The following is a 26,315-nucleotide window of genomic DNA, read 5'->3' as shown; positions in this document are numbered from 1 at the left end:
AATTTTAATTTATCATCGTGTATTGTGGCGATAATTTAGCGGAACACGCCATATTACTATTATCACGGCGTTCGCAGCAGATGTCTCGCGGACGCCGGACGTGATGAATGCGAGTGTATGAGGAAAAAGACCGCTGGCTTATTGGGCTAATATTTTGCTAATGGCTTCCTGGGCACTATTATATTATATAACATAACAGCTATTTCGAAAAAGCTAACCTGTTTGAACACAAGGCTGATACGGCATTCTGTTTTGTAGACTATTATAGTGTATCTAAATGCCAACTTGAAAATATTACGCGTAATGATTTTTTAAAGTTTTACGGCCAAAATATGTTATAATTTGTGTATTTGGGCCATCGGAGGGACCAATAAAATTACCATAACTAGAAATATGGAAAAATTTTAAAAAATTACCTCGAGGGCTGGTCAGGAGCTGGTGGTCGGTATGGATTATTAATTTGGTTCATTCCAATATCTGAAACAAAGAAATCACTAAAATTATAATTGCACAATAATTAAATCTTTGAGAACAACTAAGTAGTTGGTAATTGACTTTTCAAATATTATTTAAGAAGACACATGCCTGTTTTCACCAAGGGTCTCCTAACGCTAGGTGTTCCCTAGCGATCTTTACGGGTCAAATATCTCTTAAAACCAACACATTTAAAAAAAAAAAATGTTTGGCAAAAGTTCTTACGCCCTAAGGACGAACGTGACACACAAAAATTCGTGAAGTCTTGAAGGATATGTACCCTTAATGGCCGCTAGGGGACCACTTAGCGTTAGGAGGAGGTTGGTGAAAACAGGCAACAGAGGCCTACGGCCTACGGTCAACAAGGAACCCTTATAGTTTCGGTCTGTCTGTCTGTCTGTCTGTATATACACATATATATATATATATATATATATATATATATATATATATATATATATATATATATATATATATATATATATATATATATATATATATATATATATATATATATATATTAATTAATTAATATATATACAGACAGACAGACTTAATATAAATCAAAACTACTGAATCGATTTTAAATTTTAATCATTTTTCAGTGAGTGACATAGGCTACAGTAGAACTCCAATTATCCGAACTCCGACTATCCGGATCGCCGATTATCCGAATCACGCGTCAGCCCGAGTGTGACCACTTGCAACTGATCACCGTCAAGCGAATGCGTGACCTGGCTGCCCGAAAACGGTTGAAGACCGCAAAACAGCTTACATTAACGGAGATGTTTAAAAAACAATGATTTTTATTTCTAAACTTGTACATAAGTACATTTTATTTATATTTAAAACATGTGAAAATTTCATGTTTCTTTCATTTAATTCAATAAAAAAATAGTGCAATATCAAAACGTAGCTTTTATTCTCTCCAATGGCAATTTTTTTAAAAAATCCGATTATCCGAATATTTGATTATCCGAATGGGCCCCGGTCCCCATTAATTCGGATAATTGGAGTTCTACTGTATATATTTTATACCCGTGCAAAGCCGTGCCACTAGTAGTATTATAATAAAGTTTTGATGAGATTCATTTTTGTGATAGTGATGATGATTTGTATATTTTATTCCCGATAACTGGCAGCCATAAACGCGATCTTACGAGCTTAACACGGCACTAGTTTAACGTTATGAGGCACGTAAAAGCTCCAATGTAACATGCATGTGACCCAAATTTGCGCGCCAAATAAAAGTAGTTTTTACAACACCCGATGAAAAACATAAATTCCCGGCGTAAAATTTTAAATATTTTGTATGACGCGAATGTGAATATCCCTTTTATGAAAGTTTAAAGATCAAAGATATTGTAGATCATGGGATTTTACCAGCAGTTGATCCTTGTATCAGGAATGTATGATAGTGTATAAATGTTATTTCATATGATAGTGTATATATATTCGCAGAAAGTATTTCACGAAGAAAACGTTTTTCTTGAGTAAATATGGCGTGAACTCATTTATAAGGAATCAATTTGCCGATATTAAGAGCGGTGGGGCCGTGTCCCAGTAGCACTAATCTCCTGACCCATATGTGCGACTGACCGGTTTGTGCATCAACTCTTTTTGTTGCTAGCCGCACGTTGCTAGCCCAGATAGAGTTACAGACCTTTTCGTTACAGGACAGCCCGAAACCCGAGTAGACGCTATATTTATTGACTTACGTGCTGATATTGATATATAAAGCAAGCAAAGCAGCGATCATCACCACACTGAATATATTACACCATGTAATATATTCAGTGCTAGCTCGTAAATTATTTACGGTAAGTCTTTAAAAGGCTGGTGCAAATAAAAAGACACGATCAGCTTTGCCGCGGACTCCACGCACCTGCGATCGCAATAAAAATGTTTACGGCCTAAATACTACACGAGGACAATTTACGTTTCAGATTTCCTGAACCGCGAATCGTTTCAAGATTCATGTTAATGATCGCACCGCTCCTAGGTTTTATTTATATTTTCAAAACAAATTGAATCACTTATTTCTATACAAAAAACTCGTTAAAGTTAGTGTGTGGTTGGAGCTTTTTTTATAGGATTTTACGCTATCAAAGCCTTTTCTTAGCTTTAAGATGATTTAAGATAGAATCATTGGTCTGAAGGAAAGCACAACTTCCCATTCAACTGGGGTCCTTTTTTTAAATATTACCAGAATAAATATAATATGGCAAGCCATGTATTGTTGTTAATGTATCCAGAAAAACTAAGAAAACACGATGGAATCATACGTGTAATATAATATGTCCGACATTGTTTAATCCAAATGACGCTCTACAACTCCGGTGCCACGTAAATTAAGCCACTCTAAGCTCTAATTAAAACCTGTGTTATTAAGAAACCTAAAAGTGTACACCGCACACAATTGAGTCTCGTATTGTTTATGAAACGAGCGAGTTAGTTAGTGTTTAAATGTGTTACGTCCTATATCCCCGCGACTCGCGGCCCAGTTAGCCCACAATGGAGAGAGCTATTAAGCCCGTCCATGTGTTAACCGGTTAAGTCCCACTGACAGTTAAACGTATAGGCTACAAAGCAAAATAAAACAGAGAAATCGGGAAGCGGCGCTTTGACTGCCGCAGGTCAGTGCGCGCGGTCGCCTCGCCGCGCTATCGCTCCCGACAATGACGCCGATTCTCAATTTAAACGAGCATTTATAATTAAATTTCGTTAAATTTCAATGCAAGCGAAATATAGAATACTTCCGACATAGTCATTATCTCCCCAAATGCTTTGTTAATCAACTTTCAATTCCAGACATAAAATGAGAACGAGGACCACGTCACTTCGATGCGAAAGATCCATAATTTTCACCTCATTTGCAAATTGGATTGGCAACAAAATTCTCTTAGTGACTTTATGAGAGCTGAATAGAAAATAGGAATATATTTTCTGACAGACACGCTGCAATTTGTTATCGGCGCGAGCAGCTCGCCGCATCTGATCGCCGCCTCAGCTCGTCAACTGATAGAGGCTCACTTGAGCTAATAATGTCCTTTAATAATAGCACTGCAACTATTCCTGAGTTATACTTAAAGTTGCGAAAGATTTTTTACTGGGAGGTAGAAAGCAACATCGAATATTGAAATATTCTTAGGTGGAGCAGAGTATTTCAAGTACCGACTAGGTTATCAAAGAAAAGTTAAATTTTCACCTTAGTTTCCTGAATTCATTATGAATCAGAGTCAGTGCGACACAAGAAGTTACATAATACTACAATGGGTATCTATTTACATATTCGTGTGTGCTGCAGTAATTTACTATTAAACTTCCCACCACCTATTGTCTGCTGCGAATCCGCATATTAGTGGTAATTTATCTGCCCACTAAGGAGGTTTATGTCTAGACTGCGGGACCATTAGTCTCGATTCTGTTGGCAAAATATTAGCGCGGTTTTGTCTTAGAACGTTATGATACTTTCACACAAGGAAGTTGTTATTGTTACACGGGAAAATAAACTTTATAAACCCTGTTTCTATGATGGTTTTACATTCTAGAGACTCAAAATTTTAGTGCCGGTCCAGATACCGCGTTTTACGCACGTTATTACTCTACAAACATGCCTGCCTAGCATACGCCAACGAGATATCTCACTCTACATGTTTTCTCGATGTTTGATGGTTTGTCTCTTCATCTCTATTGACCCTAGCATGACAAACATTTTTTCTCGCGTAGATCTATCATCGAAATAACACATTTTTATAGAGTTTTGTCGAGATAATCTCAAGATTTTGACATTATGAGACGAGTAGCTTTTAATTATCTCGAGAGTGAGATATCTCGTTGGCTATTCTAGACAGGATGGACTCGAAGTTATCACGCCGCGCTTCAATCAAATACGTCCATTCGCCACGGACTCGCGCGTAGTGCAAATGTATTGTCAAAACTGTCAAACTGACAAATGTCAAATCAGTACAAAAATACAGAAATGAATTGCAAGCAGAGTTACATTTTGCGATTTTAGAAAAATGAATCATATTATGATTCATATCATGATTCTTTAAAGCGACCATTTTAGCCCCGCTGGATGCTGCAAAGACCCAAGTATCTCAACTCGCGCGTTAAACGGGCGAGTCGAGAGTCCCGCTCATTGCATGCATTTTACGCGCCAGTTAGGAAACGCGCGTAGCTCTACCATGAGTTCAAAGCTATAGTATTTATCGATACTCGATACCAACTACGTAAATATTTAGTATGGCGATTTTAGTTCCGCAAGTAACCGCTAGAAGCGCTTTAAAATTTGCCATACTAAAAATTTACGGTAGTCGGTATCGAGTATCCAAAAAATACTGTAGCTTTAAGCTTATGGTAGAGCTACTGGACGGGATATATACTACAGTTATAGCTCAAGTATCTCGAGTACGCGCGTAAAACTCGCGAGTCGAGCACTCGCGCGTAAAACGCCTCATATGGACAGGATCTTAAAAACTAAAGTACCTGATTTTATTCGTTAATTCGTGTTGAATTGTAAGGCACTTATGCATTTAACTAGGCTTATATCTTTCTAAACTAAATCGTACAGACTCCATTGAACTACCGTTACCGTACCGCACGAATACTTTTTAATTTATTCCTTTAAATATGCAGTTAGCAGGGGGAATGTTCACTGATATTTTCTTCATATTTCTCCGTCCTAGAATCTTAACGAGTTTTATATTTACATTTTGCGATATCACCATTGGCGCTGAAATTTTTCCACAAAAATTAAATGCACTTTAAACAAGTTAGCGATTCTATCGGGCGACGCTGCGTCGGGCGGACTTTTCTTGGAATATTTCGTTTGGTATCTGAAGAACTGGACTTTATCATAAAATTAATTTGATTCCACTAACTGAAAGAAAAAATACATTGTAATAAATATCTTTAAAATTTAAAAATCACTTTAAAGTTTATGATAATGAACAACAACGTTGATAGCAATGTCAATATTTTTGCAATTTAGTGTTATTATTTACACAATTCGTGAGCGTCGTGCTCGTAAAATGGGATTTCATTTATGGTGGAGTCATTAAAGGAGAAAGTAAAAGTTTTTATGGTCCCATCGGCCCGCTAATGTTGGCAGACTTGGCTCCGGCTCCGGCCGGAAAGGGGGATGGTTGATGCATATTATGTAGTTTTACTACATGAGGTACTTTCTAATGTGTTGATAACTTGCGTCGTAGAGTTCTAACTAATTTGAGTTTGCATTATATTATTATGTAAAGAGCTATGTTGTAGCTTACGTATTAAGAGCTAGTTAGTAGTTACAAGAAACCATTGACAGTTGTCGGTAGGTCGCTTGGAAATTGAAATTCATGCAAAAAGCCCAAGCAGAGAAGCCGAATAAATCTACTATTACTATCTACTTAATATAAAAATCTCAAAATATATTTTATTTTATATTTATCTACGGGGTAAAGAGATAAAATTGAAGCGAAAACAGGACAAAATACGGTACAGCTTTCCTCGAACAGGCTAATTTACATACACGAGCAAATGCTAGATCCCGTGCGTATTTACCTAAGTAAGCCTATTTAAATTCCAATTTTATAGTCAAAGAAAGTTATTTTGGGAGGATGTGAAAGTAGTATTGTACGAGGCAGACATCAAAAGGCGTGTATCAAAGACGAGTGTTGGCACATGGGGTCCGCTCCCTTCAATATGAGCCGCCGGTAGCACCGACTAGTTCAAATTTTACACGAAGCCAATTCTCCCTAAAAGCTGAAATCTTTGCTTTGTTCCTATTCTCTATTTTGATTTCTACGAGTGCGTGTTCAGTTCAACTAAATATTTATGTAGGTTTTTAAACGTTTACGCATTTTAATGCCTAAATATATCTTTTAACGTTGTATTGAACAATATTGAATTTTAATCGTATTAATGGCTCAGAATATTGTATTTCTGACCTAAAGCGTTTACAAGCGTTTAAAATTCGACGTTTATGCGAAACTAGAAGAAAATAATTTGTTGATTAGCGAAACCTTTTAAGGAAATTGGTACACAATGTTAGTGAGATTAGGGGGAATTAAGGAAATCAGGATTCAGCAGATAGGAGCTCATAAATTATCGTCTGCAGGTTTTTGTTGTCTTATAAATTCTAATACTTCTAATAAACTAAACAAAATTAAATATCACAAGTTTTAATTATTGTTTTTCTTATTTTCAATAGGTACTATAGTTTAACAATTACCCAAAACATCGCTTAGCTACGGTCCCTGAAAATCAAAGGGTAACGTGGTTTTAATGATGAAAATCCATTTATACAGCTCTTGCATAAATAATGTGTTGAAACTTGCGATACGGTGACAACTGATAGATAATCAAGTTAAATTACAAGTTAAAGTGGCAGCCGAAATTGTCGACTCCGTATCCACAAATCTCCGTCTCCAAAGAACCCTTTACGTCATCATTAAACGCCGTCACTTTGATCCTGTACCTCAGTCGCAGCCCATCTTGATTACACTAGTTATAAATGAATTTGCAATCGAGAACGTCCCGATTCCCGAAATCTACATTCCCTTACTTGGCATTTGCCAGTACACAAATGTTTGACACATGGATTGATTGGAAAAAGTTGCTCTATTCACAAACTTTCTGTCTGCGCGTGAATTTTTTCAGTAACAAAGTTACGGCTGACTTTTGTGCTCCGTACCATCCATTATGTATTATTGTCTAACACAAATCATGTCGTTTTGTTATGTGTTCCAGTAAAAGTTGATGTTTTTAATGTCGTTGTTTCGTATTTATTAATGTTCATCGTTTATTGTTCAGTGTTCATGTTAAACCTACGGCTACGTTATACGTTATACGTATGAAAAAAAATAAAATAAACGTACATCCCTGTGGAAGACGTTCAACATAATATGGTGTTGTAAAGATAAATATTCATACCCCGGCCCTGTTTCGTATATTTCCATCCTAAAAGTAGGTTTTGTTATCTTGTATAAATTGACTACGAACTGTGAAGATAATATTTTCTCCCTCATAGTATGAACGTAATAAGACGATAGGCAGAAAAGCTCGTCTTGGCTTTGTCGAATATGAGATTTTATATAATCGACACTTTATAGAGTTTTTGCGACCAATTACTTGATATTATATTGATGAACAGTATGAATAATATGTTTCTTTTATATTTTTGAACATTTGAAATAGAAAATTAGTAGACAAATTATAGACAAATTATTATGATTGTGGATGTGATGAATCATTGATAATAATTTCTTTCATTGATGATAATAATATCTCCATAGATATTATGATTATATTTTTTGTAAAAATAAACTGTCGAGAGTTGATGAAACGTACTTAGATGTGCCTTTCTACGGGAAATTACCTTTTATTTAATATATTACTGCTCGTTTAAATGTACATTTAATTATTTCAATCTTTAACATTGAAAGTCAGACGATCTTCAAACCCGCATGCATTTTGTTTGTCGTTGTTCATTTTGTTTCATAAAGTTACAGAGAAATCTTAATTACCCTAATGTTATATCTTGCCATATCAGAACTAAATATACAGGGTTTCTGGTAGTTAGTCATTTAAGTGTTATAACAGACTTATAACTCTATTAAATAGAGCTGTAACTAACTCCTGCTGTGTATTTCCTTCTACCTTTTATGCAGGACGGAGAAAGAAACTGCATTTAATTACAAAGAGAGTTTAAAATTGTTGTAAATAGTAACTCCTATCATCTTTTATAATCAAAAATAGAAATAAACTCGTATACATTCTGAGATCTGACGCATTCCGGTAAAATATAAAATAGTCCATTTAAAATTTGAAGGAAAATGATAGCGAATTTCCGCCGTGTTGCAAATAACAAAGTAACATAAAATATGTCGGTATACTATAAAAATATAATAAGATAACTTTTAAATAAAGTCTTACTGAATAAACAAGAGGGTATGAACTTCGTCGGGCGAAAAATTCTGGGGATAATTCATTGTAAATAATAAATGGAGTCCCCGCCAGTTTCGTTGGCGTTATTACGTCCTGTGCCTTCTGTGTCACAGGTCACTAGATACAATCTATTTGCATAACATTTATAATGACCCATTAGTGCAAAAATCATAATTTTCTGACGATGCACATTTGCATTGCCGCCTGAGAACGTCATTGTTCGTCTCCGTATTCTACAACTTTAGATTATAAATAAATGTTTATACTTTTTCACACTTGCTTATTACACAAGTAATATATCGGCGGAATCTACATCTCAAAATATATGATTTATAACTCAAATCGGGGATATTTATTAGATTTTTCAAAACAACAGCTGACCGATAGAGATCACACAAATGAAAGTTTTCTCGCGGAGAGTCTAAATAAATATTAGAGGAAACAATGCCGACATTGTTCGCCTGTGAAACGGACGCTATAACTTACCTTTAAATAGATCTTTACGCATAATTACATAGGTATTCATAGTTTACTGTACTTTCTTTGTGGTCACCTACCAAATTTATTTTCAAAATAAGTTTCCAAGGTGAATTATTTATAACGAGTAATTATTTATAACAAACGATAATAATATTAAAAACAACTTCAATATACCTGATAGAAAATGTTTTTAAATGCACGTGCGAACAAATCTTTTTAAACGCATTTTTAAACGCAATTTGTTTTGATTGTAACGGTTTAAAACTTTTCACTGCTGAAAAACATTTTTGTTGTTATGCTAAATGCGCATCATCTACAAAAAATACGCAGCAAAAATATGTAAAATGAATTTATTTTGACAAACCGCGAGTGCGACAATATTGTCTATTGTTAGCGGTACAATGGTCCACCTGTCCCGCGCCCGGCGACCTACATCCACTATCGATGAACCGCCTGAAAGCCTGATAATGCTTTTAGACATCCAGATCGAACAGGAATATCAGCGCAATCAAACAAATGGATCAATCGGACATTTGTTCGCGTCAAAGGGAGGCATCGCCGGCTCGCAGCTTTAACGATTACCATGTTTGCCTGCGCAAAATGCTTTAATAAAAAACATATTAAGTTCGTTCAATTAACTGACCTACTTCCGACGGTTCAATCGAGGCGTCCGATTTCGAGAGCGTATAAAAGACGCCATATAAACATATCAATGTTTCGAAAGAGTGCAAACTTGCAAAGACATCATAAATAGACCGATACTCGAGTGCAATAACACAATGCTCATAATTCGATAGAGTCGTAGCTAATAGCTTACGACTAGCACAGATTAAATGAAATACTATTACGAACAATTAAGAGCTAGGGAGGGAATTTATTTTTATATTTTGTAACGGCAGCCATTAATTTCAATCAGGCCGTCGATTAACCCACAGACCTCCATTAGACTATCGTTGCTCCACAGCGCTGAGACAATCTGTTTACATAACATTATTAACGCCTTTATTATATTATTTATTGAATAATTTAGATTGATTACATGTGTAATGTGTTTAGTAGTCGGTGTTGAAAATTGTAATCATTTTTGCAAGGTTTTGCTTCATTTTAGTGGCTCATTATGCTTAGTGGGTAAATGTAAAGGTTACTATTTATAGAGTAGAATCTAGAGACTGAGGCAATTTATGAGCTAATTGCGATATTGCTGTTACTTTATTAGGCTTTTATAATTACAAATATTTAGTTAAATACAGCAATAATATTTTATGTGTTTTTGTTTTAAATCAGGCAGGCTATTATGATACACTTGTAACGTAAATATACGTATACTCTTCGACCGTTTTGGTCATAAGCGATAAGCATATTAGCCGGCGTTATATTTTATAGGTAGCAATTAACACTATATATGTGTGTTTATTCGAGACGTTTATTGGTCTCATAAAAGGCACTAAAACTAATAAAGTCCGAACTGACGAGGGAAAGTATTTAGGGTTAATCTCCCGCGCCCGGTGACAAGGGTTGGTACTTTTGTAGATATTCGTCCTTATCTAACCTGTTCGGTTGATTTAGTGGCCGGCCATACCTGATACTCGATTTGTTTTCCGAGCAATTAATCTTCCGGCCACGGTAGACGACTCGTCCACTTCACGGTCTCGAACTTCAAAGAACTTCGAAAGTGTACGTCATTGGCAATTCTCATTCCGAAATACTAATTTATCTGAGCGGTTTAGGACGGCAATTTGTGTTTGAGTTTGATGTAAGGTCGCCGACAGACCTTCCCCGCTTCTAAACTTTATTACAAAGTAATAAAGTCAAGAATCCAACGAGAATCGCCTCAGTGAAAACACCAAAATTAGTATACCATGTGTGACCTTGTATCACATTATTCTTACAATATTTCCGTTTATTATACTAAAATAAAATATGTCCCTAGAGATGTCACCACTTTCTATACGAATTACGATGTGTAACACAGTTGGGAAGTTGGCCTGTAGGAAAATTCACTTGACATTGTGTTTATTACACGAATGTGACAAAAATATATTATGTATTTTAATAAAAGACTTGGCTGGTTTACACGTATTAAGTTGATAAGTAAGTAGGTAACTAAATTTTAACTTAATTTTAAGTTGTTAATTGCATGTAAACACAAAATTTAATGGCAAGTAGCAAGTTAAAATTTAGTAAGTACTAAACTAGATGACAATTAAAATTTAGTTACTACTTATCTACTTAATATTTATGTAAACCAGCCAGTAGAAGAAAGTTAATAAAAATTACTTTTTTTTAAATGGAAAGTCCTTTCGACAAACAAAATATCTAAAAAATATCTAAGATTTTTGTACCAATTAAGTATTACTAGCTATTTGACCGAGCTTCGCTTGCTCGGTATTCGATAAAACACGAATAAAATGTATCTAACGAATAAAATCATCGAATACCGAGCTTTGCTCGGTATTCGATGAAAATGACAATGACAAATGATGAAAATGACATTTTCTAAAAATGATTCCTAGCTAGATCGATTTATCGCCCCCGAAACCCCCTATATACAAAATTTTATGAAAATCGTTGGAGCCGATTCCGAGATTCCAATTATATATATGTCGCAGCCGACTGGTTTAAATAGCCGTTCAATCAAACAGCTAGCCCTTTGACTGAACAACGCCATTCAATCACACGGCTATACGTCATTTAGCCGACTTGTTGACTACAACGCTCAACACTACAGCTAGACGACGCTTAGCCAACTGGTTTTTTGTTTTTTTTTTGACGGTGCCCCCCTTTTATTTGACGGCGATCGCCGGCTGCTGCCGCAGCACGCTCGCTGTGCTCGCTCGGCTCCCTCTGAGTTGTGGTCTAAGTTCTAACCTAACCTAACCAAACCCCCCCCCGAACCCCCCTTTCAAGGGAGGCTGCGTCCATCCATTTCATAATCCCGTAATTTCTCCTCGAATATTTGGTAAAATTTTAATTCACTCGTATGTGCCTCAACACTTGTAACTTTTATTAACTACTTTCTTTCCGAAAAACAACCACAAACACCAACAAACACTTGCTAGTTGTGTAGTAGCTTGTTGTTATGCTAAATGCGCATCATCTACAAAAAATACGCAGCAAAAATATGTAAAATGAATTTATTTTGACAAACCGCGAGTGCGACAATATTGTCTATTGTTAGCGGTACAATGGTCCACCTGTCCCGCGCCCGGCGACCTACATCCACTATCGATGAACCGCCTGAAAGCCTGATAATGCTTTTAGACATCCAGATCGAACAGGAATATCAGCGCAATCAAACAAATGGATCAATCGGACATTTGTTCGCGTCAAAGGGAGGTATCGCCGGCTCGCAGCTTTAACGATTACCATGTTTGCCTGCGCAAAATGCTTTAATAAAAAACATATTAAGTTCGTTCAATTAACTGACCTACTTCCGACGGTTCAATCGAGGCGTCCGATTTCGAGAGCGTATAAAAGACGCCATATAAACATATCAATGTTTCGAAAGAGTGGCTATTATGATACACTTGTAACGTAAATATACGTATACTCTTCGACCGTTTTGGTCATAAGCGATAAGCATATTAGCCGGCGTTATATTTTATAGGTAGCAATTAACACTATATATGTGTGTTTATTCGAGACGTTTATTGGTCTCATAAAAGGCACTAAAACTAATAAAGTCCGAACTGACGAGGGAAAGTATTTAGGGTTAATCTCCCGCGCCCGGTGACAAGGGTTGGTACTTTTGTAGATATTCGTCCTTATCTAACCTGTTCGGTTGATTTAGTGGCCGGCCATACCTGATACTCGATTTGTTTTCCGAGCAATTAATCTTCCGGCCACGGTAGACGACTCGTCCACTTCACGGTCTCGAACTTCAAAGAACTTCGAAAGTGTACGTCATTGGCAATTCTCATTCCGAAATACTAATTTATCTGAGCGGTTTAGGACGGCAATTTGTGTTTGAGTTTGATGTAAGTTCGCCGACAGACCTTTCCCGCTTCTAAACTTTATTACAAAGTAATAAAGTCAAGAATCCAATGAGAATCGCCTCAGTGAAAACACCAAAATTAGTATACCATGTGTGACCTTGTATCACATTATTCTTACAATATATCCGTTTATTATACGAAAATAAAATATGTCCCTAGAGATGTCACCACTTTCTATACGAATTACGATGTGTAACACAGTTGGGAAGTTGGCCTGTAGGAAAATTCACTTGACATTATGTTTATTACACGAATGTGACAAAAATATATTATGTATTTTAATAAAAGACTTGGCTGGTTTACACGTATTAAGTTGATAAGTAAGTAGGTAACTAAATTTTAACTTAATTTTAAGTTGTTAATTGCATGTAAACACAAAATTTAATGGCAAGTAGCAAGTTAAAATTTAGTAAGTACTAAACTAGATGACAATTAAAATTTAGTTACTACTTATCTACTTAATATTTATGTAAACCAGCCAGTAGAAGAAAGTTAATAAAAAATACTTTTTTTTAAATGGAAAGTCCTTTCGACAAACAAAATATCTAAAAAATATCTAAGATTTTTGTACCAATTAAGTATTACTAGCTATTTGACCGAGCTTCGCTTGCTCGGTATTCGATAAAACACGAATAAAATGTATCTAACGAATAAAATCATCGAATACCGAGCTTTGCTCGGTATTCGATGAAAATGACAATGACAAATGATGAAAATGACATTTTCTAAAAATGATTCCTAGCTAGATCGATTTATCGCCCCCGAAACCCCCTATATACAAAATTTTATGAAAATCGTTGGAGCCGATTCCGAGATTCCAATTATATATATGTCGTAGCCGACTGGTTTAAATAGCCATTCAATCAAACAGCTAGCCCTTTGACTGAACAACGCCATTCAATCACACGGCTATACGTCGTTTAGCCGACTTGTTGACTACAAGGTTCAACACTACAGCTAGACGACGCTTAGCCAACTGTTTTTTTTTGTTTTGGCGGGGGGCTGCGCCCCCCGAGCCCCCCTTTTATTTGACGGCGATCGCCGGCTGCTGCCGCAGCACGCTCGCTGCGCTCGCTGCGCTCGCTCGGCTCCCTCTGAGTTGTGGTCTAAGTTCTAACCTAACCTAACCAAACCCCCCCCGAACCCCCCTTTCAAGGGAGGCTGCGTCCATCCATTTCATAATCCCGTAATTTCTCCTCGAATATTTGGTAAAATTTTAATTCACTCGTATGTGCCTCAACACTTGTAACTTTTATTAACTACTTTCTTTCCAAAAAACAACCACAAACACCAACAAACACTTGGTAGTTGACGCCATATTATAAATAAAACGCACCTAGCGCCGCAGCGGTGCGCGCTGAACTACTTCAATTAGACGGCGGCTTTTGAATCAGCTGTAGTGTTGAACGTTTTGAGCGACTAAAATATTCAATATAAAAGCCAGACGTGTGATTGAATGGCGTTGTTCAGTCAAAGGACTAGCTGTTTGATTGAACGGCTATTTAAACCAGTCGGCTGCGACATATACATTGTTTAAATAGCTATTGACTATTGGGTTATGATTTGTGTGGCGGTCCGGCGGAACGCTTTATACAGAGCGGCAGAAGTTCTGTGAACAACACAATTTGTATTCGTACTTCAACATTCAAATTTCGAACACCTCGCTCGAGAGTTCTGCAGAAAATTAGTTACACAACAGTCAACATTATTAGGTAGGAATGTTTTAAGATGAATAATATTTAAATTTTATATTAGCTTTACATTTAGGGTTTTGTAAAAAGGGGTCAGGGTTTTATGATAGTAAAAGTGGCGTAGCAGCTAAAGTAAAAGCAGAAGTAATAATAGAAAAATAATATACTTAGTCAAAAATGTTACGTTTTGGACCAGTCACTAGATTACTTTATATGGCAATGAAAAAGAAATCTAGCTAAAGCCTATAAGGCGATTAATGGGCCATACTTTAGTTTCTTTTACTACTAGTAATAACTGTATAAGTGTAATTGTTATGAGGGTAGCTGTTTTAGGTGATCTACTTTCGAATCACGTCCCGTACATATCTATGCTATTTAAAAAGACCATTATGTAGGGGTTCACGTAGATAGCACGAATGAAGCCATAAAAATATATTCGTGCGTCCTTTTGCTCATAAAAACGTGAACTATATGTCGAGCGATAAAATAGATAAGGAGCTTCCGATTTCTGTCTGATAAAATCATATTTTGCTACTACAGGTACATGAGTTCTTAGGTACAACACGTAGTAGTATAATTTCTACTTTAACCCATCAAGCCCCATAAGCTCACCGGTGAGCGAGACCCAATATAAATTAGAATAACAATAGATTTCCAAGAATCCACGATCGAAGGATTAAACTATAGCAATATCAAAATGGAACCAAAAAAATCTCAAAAACAAACAGTCAGTAAAATTAAGAGCGAATTCCGGTGGATATCTCTAAAGTTCCTGGTAAGGAAAATGGCGACTTGTTGTTTTCTCGTTTCAGAAAGAATTTTGGACTGACTTAAATTCGTCGTAATAATTGAGAAAAGCCGTAAAGGTAAACGCTCCGCCCACGTGTAAAAGTGAAAGCGAGCTTTTAATAAAATGCTCTATATCGAATTTGCATACAAATAAGGCGAGTAGAATTTTGTTAAAAGGCACCTTTCGGCGCGGGCCTATATTGACTGCTCGGGGACGAATTAGCATTTCAGACACACGTGACAAAATACCTCGCACTCCGTCGCCGTTGACTTAATGAACGAAGAACATTGTCATTAAACGGCTTCGGAGCTGTCTGCATAAAATACGGGTAAGTAGGGTTCCTCCCATACCCTGACGGTGTACACTGTACTGCTCAATATCAATACGTTACACGATTACATGATACTACCCTCCCTCCCTCTATACACAACAAAGACAATTTATGTTGATTGTAGACCCTCGCGGAGACAAACACGGGCTCGATCATTTTGTTTTGCCTCTATTTAATTTGTAATGCAAAGTGAAAATTGGCAATAAGTAAATTATAATTTTATCTTATACATTCTCTGTTATCTCTACTCTCATAGTGAAATTTTTGTCGTAGGCTACTCATATTATTAGTAGAAGCGCCGGTCATACGATCTGTACCACGCCTACTCTATTATTTCGGCCCGGCTACCTCCGGACACGTCCTACTATCCTACTAATATATTATCAACTTGGCGGGGGCACTCCCGTGCACCCAGATATTACAAAGGCGAAAGTTTGTTTGGATGTATGGATGTTTGTTACTCTTTCACGCAAAAAATACTGAATGGATTTTAAAGAAACTTTACATGAATATAGCTTATAATTCAGAATAACACGTAGGCTACAATTTTAACCGACTTTCAAAATGGAGGAGGTGTTATGTTAGTTATATTTTATGTTCAACGATTACTCCGCCGTTTGTGAACCGATTTTCAAAAATTTTCTTTTGGTGTATACACCAAAAGAAAATTTTTGAAAATCGGTTCGGCGGTTTATATTGGGATGACACCCTATAGGGTATCATCCCAATTTTGTACTATATTCACAAAAGTGGTAACCTCGATGAAGGGATCCATAAGTAATCGAGGGAACTCCTCAAAATTTATATGGAAACATGACTTCGGTTTCGTGAGAAGTATTCTAAGCATATGCTACCAATAAGTAAGATTTGTTGAAGTATTAGATAGCTCATTTATCGATGTCTCTATGCCTAGGCTAAGGTTATAGGCTACATATTTTCACGCTAAGACTAATCGGACCGAAGAAACAGGAAAATGTGGAAAATCGGGAAAAATTATTAGAAAGGGTTTAATAATATCACGAACTACTACGTTATTTGGCACATATATTATAGAGTAGACCACGTGAAGGGACATAAGCTATTTTTGCGGGTAAATGTTCAGTTTCCGTAAAATTCCTAATTTACGCGGACGAAGCCACGCCGGACATCTAGTTTTTACATAATCGTCCAAATGGCGAATTACACGGGGCTGAAAATAACGTTTCATTAACTGCGCTCACGCCTCCCGATGATACTCGAAGCGTTTAATTTACATTAAGTGTTGATGATCGTGTTATAATCCTGTTGCTGTGTCATTAATTTAAAGCGGGATTAAATTATACGTTGGGAGGAGCTACTTTTTCGCAATAATCTGTTTCGTGCGTATCTTGTTCTTAATTACATTCGACGGGATGTGTTTTACGACTAATAATGTTATAGTCTTCTACTAATATGGGTGGTTGTTTTATTGTTCGTTTATTTTTAATGGGGTATTGCTATGAGATAATAACTAATACTTATAGCAAATCTTTAGTCATAGGCTGGATAAAAATATTGATGCATACACCTAAATTTTAAACTGGAAATTATATTATATATATATATATATATATATATATATATATATATATATATATATATATATATATATATATATATATATATATATATATATATATATATATATATATATATATATATATATATATATATATATATATATTTCTTTTGCTAAAACATACTAAGTATATTTTACAATTCAGCATTATCTTCCACCTTTCCAGTTCAATCCGCTCCAGCGAACTCCTAAAAGGCGCAATAAACGAGCATTTGTTTAAAGGATTTCGGCGGTTTCTTCGAAAATCGATTTAATTGAAGTAGAAGCTCGTATAGGTCGTAGATAAAGCTCCGGTATCAAAATGTCCTGACTCCGCGCCAGGATTGTCTCCCGCCTGGCACTCGGCCAGCTTCCCCCAGATACATTTTAGGACGTTCCCGTGGAACGCCTTTAAATTTCATCAAATTAAAATCATCTAAATTATGTAGGTCACGAGATTTTAGCGCTGGATTTTAATAATACACAGGTAGTGGTTTTTTTATTGACGGTTGTTACGTAGTACTAAACTTTGTGCAACGATGATTTTAGTTAATATTGTTTTTATATTTTAATATTCTTCACTTAATTATATAAAATTTTCTTTCCTAACAATTTATGAGAGTTGTCACTTTATTATCTTATCTAAATCTTGATAATCGTTTAATTTCTTAAAATGTCCGCTAACTGCTACCGGATTTTACTCACGTTTTCAGTTCGTTTCATAACGAGAACTTTCTCGAGTGGAATTTTAAATTTATAATCTAGTTTTTATATAAAATCTTTTGATATCAAAAGATGGTGTGAGATTGGTATTTGTAGGATCCTCGAGTCTCTCGCGTTTGTCTTCGGCGTCTCGAGCGTCCTCAATATCGCTACTGAGGGGCTGCTCGGGGCAGGAATCCGTCCCGAACTCGTGAATACAAACCGGGATATTTCAAAGATGTTTAGTGACAAAAGGATCTTTGTTAGCCGCAACAAACTTTTATAACTTTTGCATCTTTATTCAAATGCCTATGAAGTTTAAGTACAAAATAGACGCTACGAATATTTTATTTCTATAAATAGAGTAGCAATATTAGTTAGTGTTTATAGTGTCCGGAACAACTCCTGTAAGCAGTAAGGCCGCGCTCAGATGACACTCGTCGACCACGCCCAGGACCCGCACACGCGTTGTGCCCGCATTACACCCGCGCTCGCCACGAGCACGCCTCGCGCACGTCCCGCGCACACTTAGGGAGATCGCAGACGACAGACTTGGCCGCGCCATGCCGACTGCATGGGCGCCGCAGACTCGATCGCAAAAAAAGTCTCTCGTCTGCGATCTCCCTTAAACTACTAGTGACTAGACTACTTCGTAGACTAGCCACAGCGCGGGCGCAAGGCATGTGCAGCGCGTATGCGGGGTGAGCGCGAGGCGGGCGCGTGGCGTACGCGGGTGGAATTCGATAAATGCAATTTGAGATCTATTGATGTGCCTAAAGACTCAAATAAAATCAACAAACAAAGCGAGCTTAGCGCGGGTGCAGAAGCGCGTGGCGTGGGCGGGGCGGGCGCGTGTCGTCTGAACACGGCCTAAGACTTGTACAGATTCTATTGCCAAAAATAATTATGGTTTAATATTTTCAAAAACGTGCAAATAATTATAAAGTTTTCTATTATATTCTAAAGGAGTACTCGGGCTATTGGACCCAAAAAAATTGGACCCATTGGGTCCAGTGACTAGATATGAATTTTCAACATATTTTCATCTAGCGATTGGACCCACTTTTATGATCCATTGTTTTCTGCCAAGAAATTTTGAAGTAGGGTTGGCGCAAAAATAATCAGTTATAACCATATTATTCTGTACACTTATTTAAAACTTAGAACTCATTAACTTATATTATAATTATTACTATTTACTACCTAGTGCGTCGAATTAGAGTTTTAAAGAAATATCTTTAATATTATAATAATATTAAAAATACATATTTAGTGTTTTAATGAATGTTACTAAGTACATTTAAGACTGATTTCAGGCATTTTTAATACTTGATTTATTATTATTATTATTAGTATAATATAAAAATAAAATAAAAACTGTTAGGACTATATATTTTTATATTATAACCACAGAATTTACTTAACGTAATATCTAAGGATTATTTTTGTTAAAAAATTGTAATATTATTAAAAACTAGAAAAAATTATGTATGGAAAGTATTATTCATACTTTAATAATTATAATATTATTACATACTTAATTTACGTGGGAGAGCCATGCTTCGGCACGAATGGGCCGGCTCGACCGGAGAAATACCACGTTCTCATAGAAAACCACGCTTTCCTACCCTCCCCTATTACCCTATTCCCTCTTAAAAGGCCGGCAACGCACCTGCGGCTCTTCTGATGCTGCGAGTGTCCATGGGTCTGGGTCCAATTTTTATGGGTTCAATAGCCCGAGTACTCTTCTAAAGTACCTAATTTATGATTTTCTACCTAGAAACTCCTTAGCATATATAATACCTCACATAATTTTACAATCCTCATAATACTTCGTTGTTTGAGAAGCCCACAATTCATTGTTCCATTTTCAACAGAATTAAATCGTAAGTGCCAATTATCTTTTCTCTCCGATACGTGACCAAGAGGGTAATTTTTGCGTAGGTACGGTGTACAGTGTGCGTTAAAATATTACAACAGATATTAATCTCAACACTTTACAACTTTATTAAATACTTACAAAAGTATTATGTATTTAATGTAGTAAAACAATGGAGTATTAATATTTTTGTTTGAGTAGTTGAAGCACATTATGGATTTTTTTTATTGGAAAATCACTTTTTCTCGGAGCACTTTTCTTATTCCCGATGTTTCGGATATTTTCCTTAAAAAAGTTAGTTAAGAACTTACACCGTTATACTTTAATGTATAACGGTGTAATACTAGCTTAATTGTTCGTTGGTATTCGTGTAGAATGTCAATAGAAACAGTGACCTTATCGTAATAACCGGGCTCGGGCCACTTTTATATCGCAAGACCTATTGCAAACCATGTGCGTTGACACAAAATAATACTTTCCGCGTCAATAATAATAATAATTGTGCAAGGACTTTTTAATAGACAATAACGATTAGATTAATTGACCCTATTTATGCAAAATGTGGACTCATTTTGCATAAATAGGGTCAATTAATCAACACCATTGCCAAAATCGAGTTAATAATGCAGAAGTATTCCAAAATGGCCCTTTTATCGACCCTATGAAGATCGTACTAATCTAATTTTTTTTTCAGAACAAAACATTTTCACAACAAAGTTACCGACTAACAAATTAATGAGTATTGTTTTTTTATATAGATCCAAACTACATGGTCTCTCGATATTTTTTTAAATTAGGCAAGTAGAATCATGCGACTTAAAAAAGGCTTAGTTCTTAATATTTTACAAAGACTCACGTGGGCCGTGGCGTGGCTTTTTTTAATATAAATTATTACCATTCTGTTTTTTTAATCTAGAAAAGAAGAGACTTTATCGTAAAACGATAAAGCCGTCCTTAAATACTAATTATTTCTTTATTAAAATTAACAAATAAATCATCCTCCATATAAACATAATGTCTTAAACATCCCAGATATTATGTTTAAGAGATCTAGAATATTATATTTAAATTTTTAAACATTTATTAAGCCATTATAAATTTTAAAATTAAAAATTGTTTAAAAAATAAGATATACTCAAAAGAAATTAAATATTTATTAAAACCAGTGAATTTAAATAAAACATTATTATTAAAAAATAGCAACACTTTGTAAAATCGCGCGTTCATGATTTATGAAATCATGAATAATTGAAATAGGATTTGTTGGATGTTCTTATTAAAAAAAAAAAAAGCGCGCGCCTGCCTGTTTAAAAACAGATTTATTGAATTTATTTGTGGAGTAAATACTAACAATGGGAAAAATGAAAACCAAGATAAGTACTATGATTTCTAATCGTCTCAAACAATCAAATAATAAAGAAAACAACAAGCAAGGTAATGTAACAATTTAATACTTATTACAAAAAAAAGTTGTTTTTTTAAACTTTTTACTTTAAAATAATAATTTCGGAAATCGGTTCACAAACGGCGGAGTAATCGTTGAACATACACAAATAAAAATAAAAATATCCACAGCCGAACATATTATAACCTCCTCCTTTTTGGAAGTCGATTAAAAACCAGAAAAAAGTAGGAGCGCCACATTATATCAGGTAGGTACTAGGTACTTACCGCTGAAGCATACAACAATATAATATAATATTTAGGATATGCTCACCTAGATACAAAATATATAAAGTTTTAAATCTAAATTAAATATTTTTTTAATTTCAATCTTGTTTTGGGGATATAAGCAAGTTTTGGGGATATAAGAACGAAAGCAAAAAGAATGAAATATATATTCATTATTTTTTAGTTTATATTATCTAAAAAATAATGAATATATATTTCATTCTTTTACTACATAACCGATAGAAAAAAATACCGGTTTTCTTCAAAATTTGAAAGTTCATGTGGTCTCAGTTTATATAAAAGCAAATTTTATAAGTTAAAATCATTGTTTCTATAACTAATTAGATGTGAGACATCCAAATCGGGTACACAGATTTCATGCACGAAAATCCTGTTGACTTGTGTAATAAAGGCAAATGCCCAAAAATGTATGGACCAAAAACCCGTAATCGATTGAAACCATTTATATGTGGCATAGTTAGACTACTTATACAGTATCCCAAATACAATGTCCTTTTTGGATTAAACAATCACCAAGTACTTTAAAAACGATCGTAACTAATTGACTTTTCTTATAGAAATCTATATGATATTCAGGACGACGCGATGCTACAAACGAAAGTGTGGCGATTAGTACGTAGTAAAAACATTTTTAATAAATATGTACAGTGTTGTAATTATGTATTTATAAATTATTATAGTGAATTTATAATTTTCAACTCAAAAGCGAAAAACATTTTTAGAAGTTGGTAACATTGATGGCGCTTGCAATATTCTGGTAGTCTGGTCTTTAATATTTCTTTGCGTTTAAAATGTATTTGAAATAAGCAATGTAAGAATATTTTAGATACAGCATGAGTATTTTATTTTTCTCTCCCTTGACCCTAGTAAATGCAAGGGGGCCAATGGACGGATACGTCAATCTATATCATCACTAGCGTACTTAAATATAACGTCAAGGTTGATCGATAACAATCATATTGTTTTAAATCAATTTTAGTGAGAAAAGTAGAACGCAGCGACGCGAATGTTGGTACTAAGTTTTACTAAACCATTGAAAAGGTGGAAGGATTCTTTACGCTTATTTACCAAATTATACTGAATACAGAACAGCCCCTACCATGCTCTTATTATTATTACTTTAATATTACTTTTGGATTTCGTATAAGCAAACATGATCTCTATTTATATACTTACACATGACTTACACATAAGTATGTTTTATGTTGGGGGTATAGTTGCAAAACTTCTGAAAAATTCCGAATAATTCCGGAAAACTTCTGGGAAAGTTTCTTTAAATTTGAATTATTCAAAATGAATTTAATAAAAAAAATAAGTAATATGAATTTTTATTTATGCTGAAAAATCGTATTTTTGCATCAATCATCGATCGCCGCCGCGAATAGAGCGTCGCCCGCCGGCCGCTATCACCGCTTCGCACGCGCCGACTGCCACGGCGAAATATTCGACGGAAACATTCGATTGCGGGGTACGAATCTTTCCGCGGGGTGAGGGAAAACTTCTCCGGGGAGCATCTCCCTTCCGCACCGCCGTCGCCCGCTCGTACGGGCGAGCGAGTCGTGTGAGCGGGCGACGGCGGCGCGGAAGGGAGATGCTCCCCGGAGAAGTTTTCCCTCACCCCGCGGAAAGATTCGTACCCCGCAATCGAATGTTTCCGTCGAATATTTCGCCGGAATAATTCAATGGAAATATACGTGTTTGTTTGTGGTTTGTGGTGGTTGAGTGAATTATTTGTTCAGTGGCACATTACGTTCTTAAGTAAAATATAAATTGTTTATCTATACCTACTTCTAGGTTTAATATTATAAATGCGAAAGTGCGTCTGTTTGCCTGTCTGTCTGTTACCTCTTCACGCTCGAACCGCATGGAAATACTTTGAGTTCCGAGAAAGGACATAGGATAGTTTTTATCGGAAAAATGTACGGTTCCGGCGCGATAAACGAATTTTGGCGCAACGGAGTTGCGGGCGTCATCTAGTTTTATTATAAATTAGTAATGGCCAATGGGATCGAGGATCTATACTTACCTACTTATTACTTACTTATATCCATACTATCCATACTAATATATCCTATTGTAAGTAAATCAGAAAAAAAACCATAAAACATAAACGAACTCATATGATTAGGTATTATCAAAGAAAAGTAACAAGCCGTTACCAGCCGCTATTTATCGCTAGTAATGATAATAAGCCAAAAAAGCCGTTTCTCGCCGCTTGGCTAATAATGTTAGTAACCGGCATCACATATTCTTAGATACACAACTAAAGATAAATAGTTTACAGCTTCCAAGCGCAATTTTCCTCGTTTTTTTTGACAGTTGAAATATTCCCAAAGTTTCGGAATATTTCGGAATACTTCCGAAGTATTCGACGGGAATAATTCGGAATCTTTCCCGCCAGCATCTATAGTTGGGGGGCTGTGTCCTTTAAAGCACTTCAATACACCGGTGAGCTTTAGAATTAATGCCCATTCTTAGTATTATTTGTTAATTAGGCTCAAAAATAAATGCAATGATTGAAACCTAAAGATACCCATTTAATGAGGTTGCAACGCATGGTACGAATCAACTTTGATGATTATATATTTTAAGAGAAAGCTCTTGTGAAAGTTTAGACTTTGAAAGTTCAGTTTCACACACAATTTGCACTCATAATAATATAATAGATTTGTAAGTTTAATAGATTGGGTTGTAGCTCATTAGCTACTGATAATTAAATGTTATTTAAGATAATATATTGATACAGTTTATATAATATAGACGATACTAGCTGTACCGGCAAATGTTGTTTTGCCATAAAATAATTTTTCCCTGTTTTTCTGCTTTTCTCTTGAAGTTTTTTCTGATTTTTTTTCTATAGGCCTCACGGAGCCCGAGACCTTTCCAACGAATGCAAAACCGTGGAAATCGCTTCGTGCGTCCACCATCTACCAATGAATAATTTTCTCTGATAGTACACACACCGCTTCACTGCAGTTTTCCGGACTTTTGAATTGCAAACATAATTCATAGACGCTCTGTAGTATTTTTCTAGTCTAGACCATAAATATAGCTGGCATAAACAAAGCTGCGAGAGAACTGAAGTTGACTCCTCAGGTGAGGTATTGCCGCGATCGTCTGAACAAAACTCACTTTTGTGGAATAAATCGCTTTACCGTGCCTCAGCTGTTGCTTACCTGAAATGAAAAATACCGTTTTAAGTAAAGATGTTTAGTAAAGTTCGACGTTCTATTATATTATTAATTTTTCTATGTAATGAGTAACTTATTAGCCGCACTAGCATATATAATTTTAACTCAAAGCAAAAAGGTAACTGACATAGTGATCTATCAACTCACAGCCCAAACCACTGGGCAGATCGGGCTGAAAAGAGTTCGAACCTTTTTGTATGGAGCCACAGAATATTTATAATAATAGTCCCTTACGATAGAGCGTGGCATGCCCCGCATGCCTAAAGCTATTTTCGTGTACACTTATGAAACATGCGTCAATTGACAGAGAAAATAATTACAAACAACAAATATTCTTTGACAAAATGTCATAAATTATATACTTTTTGAAATATTTAAAGTTGAATATCTGAACATTATCTGAAATAAAATTATTTTACATTTTCTGACTGAAATATATCAGAAAGTATATTATCATTTACGATATTTTGTCAAAGAATGTTTATTGTTTGTAAACATCTTCTCAATTGATTGGCGTATGTTTCAAAGGTGTACACCAAAATACGACATTTTATATGTACGTATAAGTTTAGGCATGCCAATAAGGTTCGTTGTTCTTTGGCATGCAGGTAGATATTATGACATAGGCTTCCGTTAAGAAAGGATTTTTATCAATTCTACCCCCTAGGGGATAAAAAAGGGGATGAAAGTTTATATGAAACTTTGTCCATTTTAAACCGATCGGGCTGAGACTTTGCATCAATGATATTCTATGTTACTAACGTAACTAGATTGGAAGTTTACGGTAACAACGCGTTGCCACTTCGAAGATGCCTGCAGGCATATCTCACATACATAATGACATAACGAATATATGACTTGACATTGTCTTTTGAACAAAAAAGTGGTTAAGCATTTCTGAGAATCTTTTGTAAGACATTGCTACTCTAGTATTTTAGAAACTCATTGCTTTGCATGCACAAAACTACTATGACGTAGTTATCTCCTAAGAAAGGATTTTGATAATGAAAATGAAAATAAAACAAAAATAAAAAAGATGAATTCCACCCAGGGGTTAATATAGGGGATGAAAGTTTGTATATAAATCTTATAGTTCTTGCAATCTATGAGCGCGGGGCGCCCTTAGTTGTGTTGGTGACCATATCTATACACGCTCCATATCCATGGCTCGCTCGCTACTGACTGCTCCGTTAGGTACGCACACTAACGAAAATGTCTATTCGTATTTCCAACTACAAATAAAGGCTACGCGCACTCGTAGATTGCAAGAACTATATTAGTTATTAGATTTTCGACTGATCGAACTGAAATAATTAAAGATTGGAGCTACTATGATGAAGACGTTCGCTTAAAATATAGGGTCTCGTTTTTAACAAAGAGGGGAAAACTATCCCTCTTTGTTATTATACTATGATAACGCGGACGAAGTCGCGGGCAACGACTAGTATACAATAAAACATAGATGTAGGTAGAGGGGATAGGTAACGCAATTTAGAACTGCTGTGTAATTATGTATTTGTTAAAATGACTATTTAGGTTGCAAATGTAGAGTAGCTCCAGTGATAATTCTATACAA

The 26,315-nt window shown here is 35.5% G+C and overlaps 1 protein-coding gene across 3 annotated transcripts in view; it reads right to left on the bottom strand.

Moving 5' to 3' along the window:
* LOC121727706 overlaps window positions 1-26,315 on the bottom strand; it is a 185,469-nt gene that overhangs the window by 82,300 nt on the left and 76,854 nt on the right. For all 3 annotated transcript variants that reach the window (XM_042115682.1, XM_042115698.1, XM_042115690.1), the window contains one exon: window positions 417-477. The gene's annotated coding sequence lies outside the window, so the exon portion shown is untranslated. The remainder of the gene's footprint in view (window positions 1-416; window positions 478-26,315) is intronic.

This window comes from Aricia agestis, chromosome 1, assembly GCF_905147365.1.
Source record: "Aricia agestis chromosome 1, ilAriAges1.1, whole genome shotgun sequence".
Classification (NCBI taxonomy): domain Eukaryota; kingdom Metazoa; phylum Arthropoda; class Insecta; order Lepidoptera; family Lycaenidae; genus Aricia; species Aricia agestis.
The sequence above is the reverse complement of the archived record's forward strand: the minus strand, read 5'-3'. Positions and strand labels throughout refer to the sequence as shown.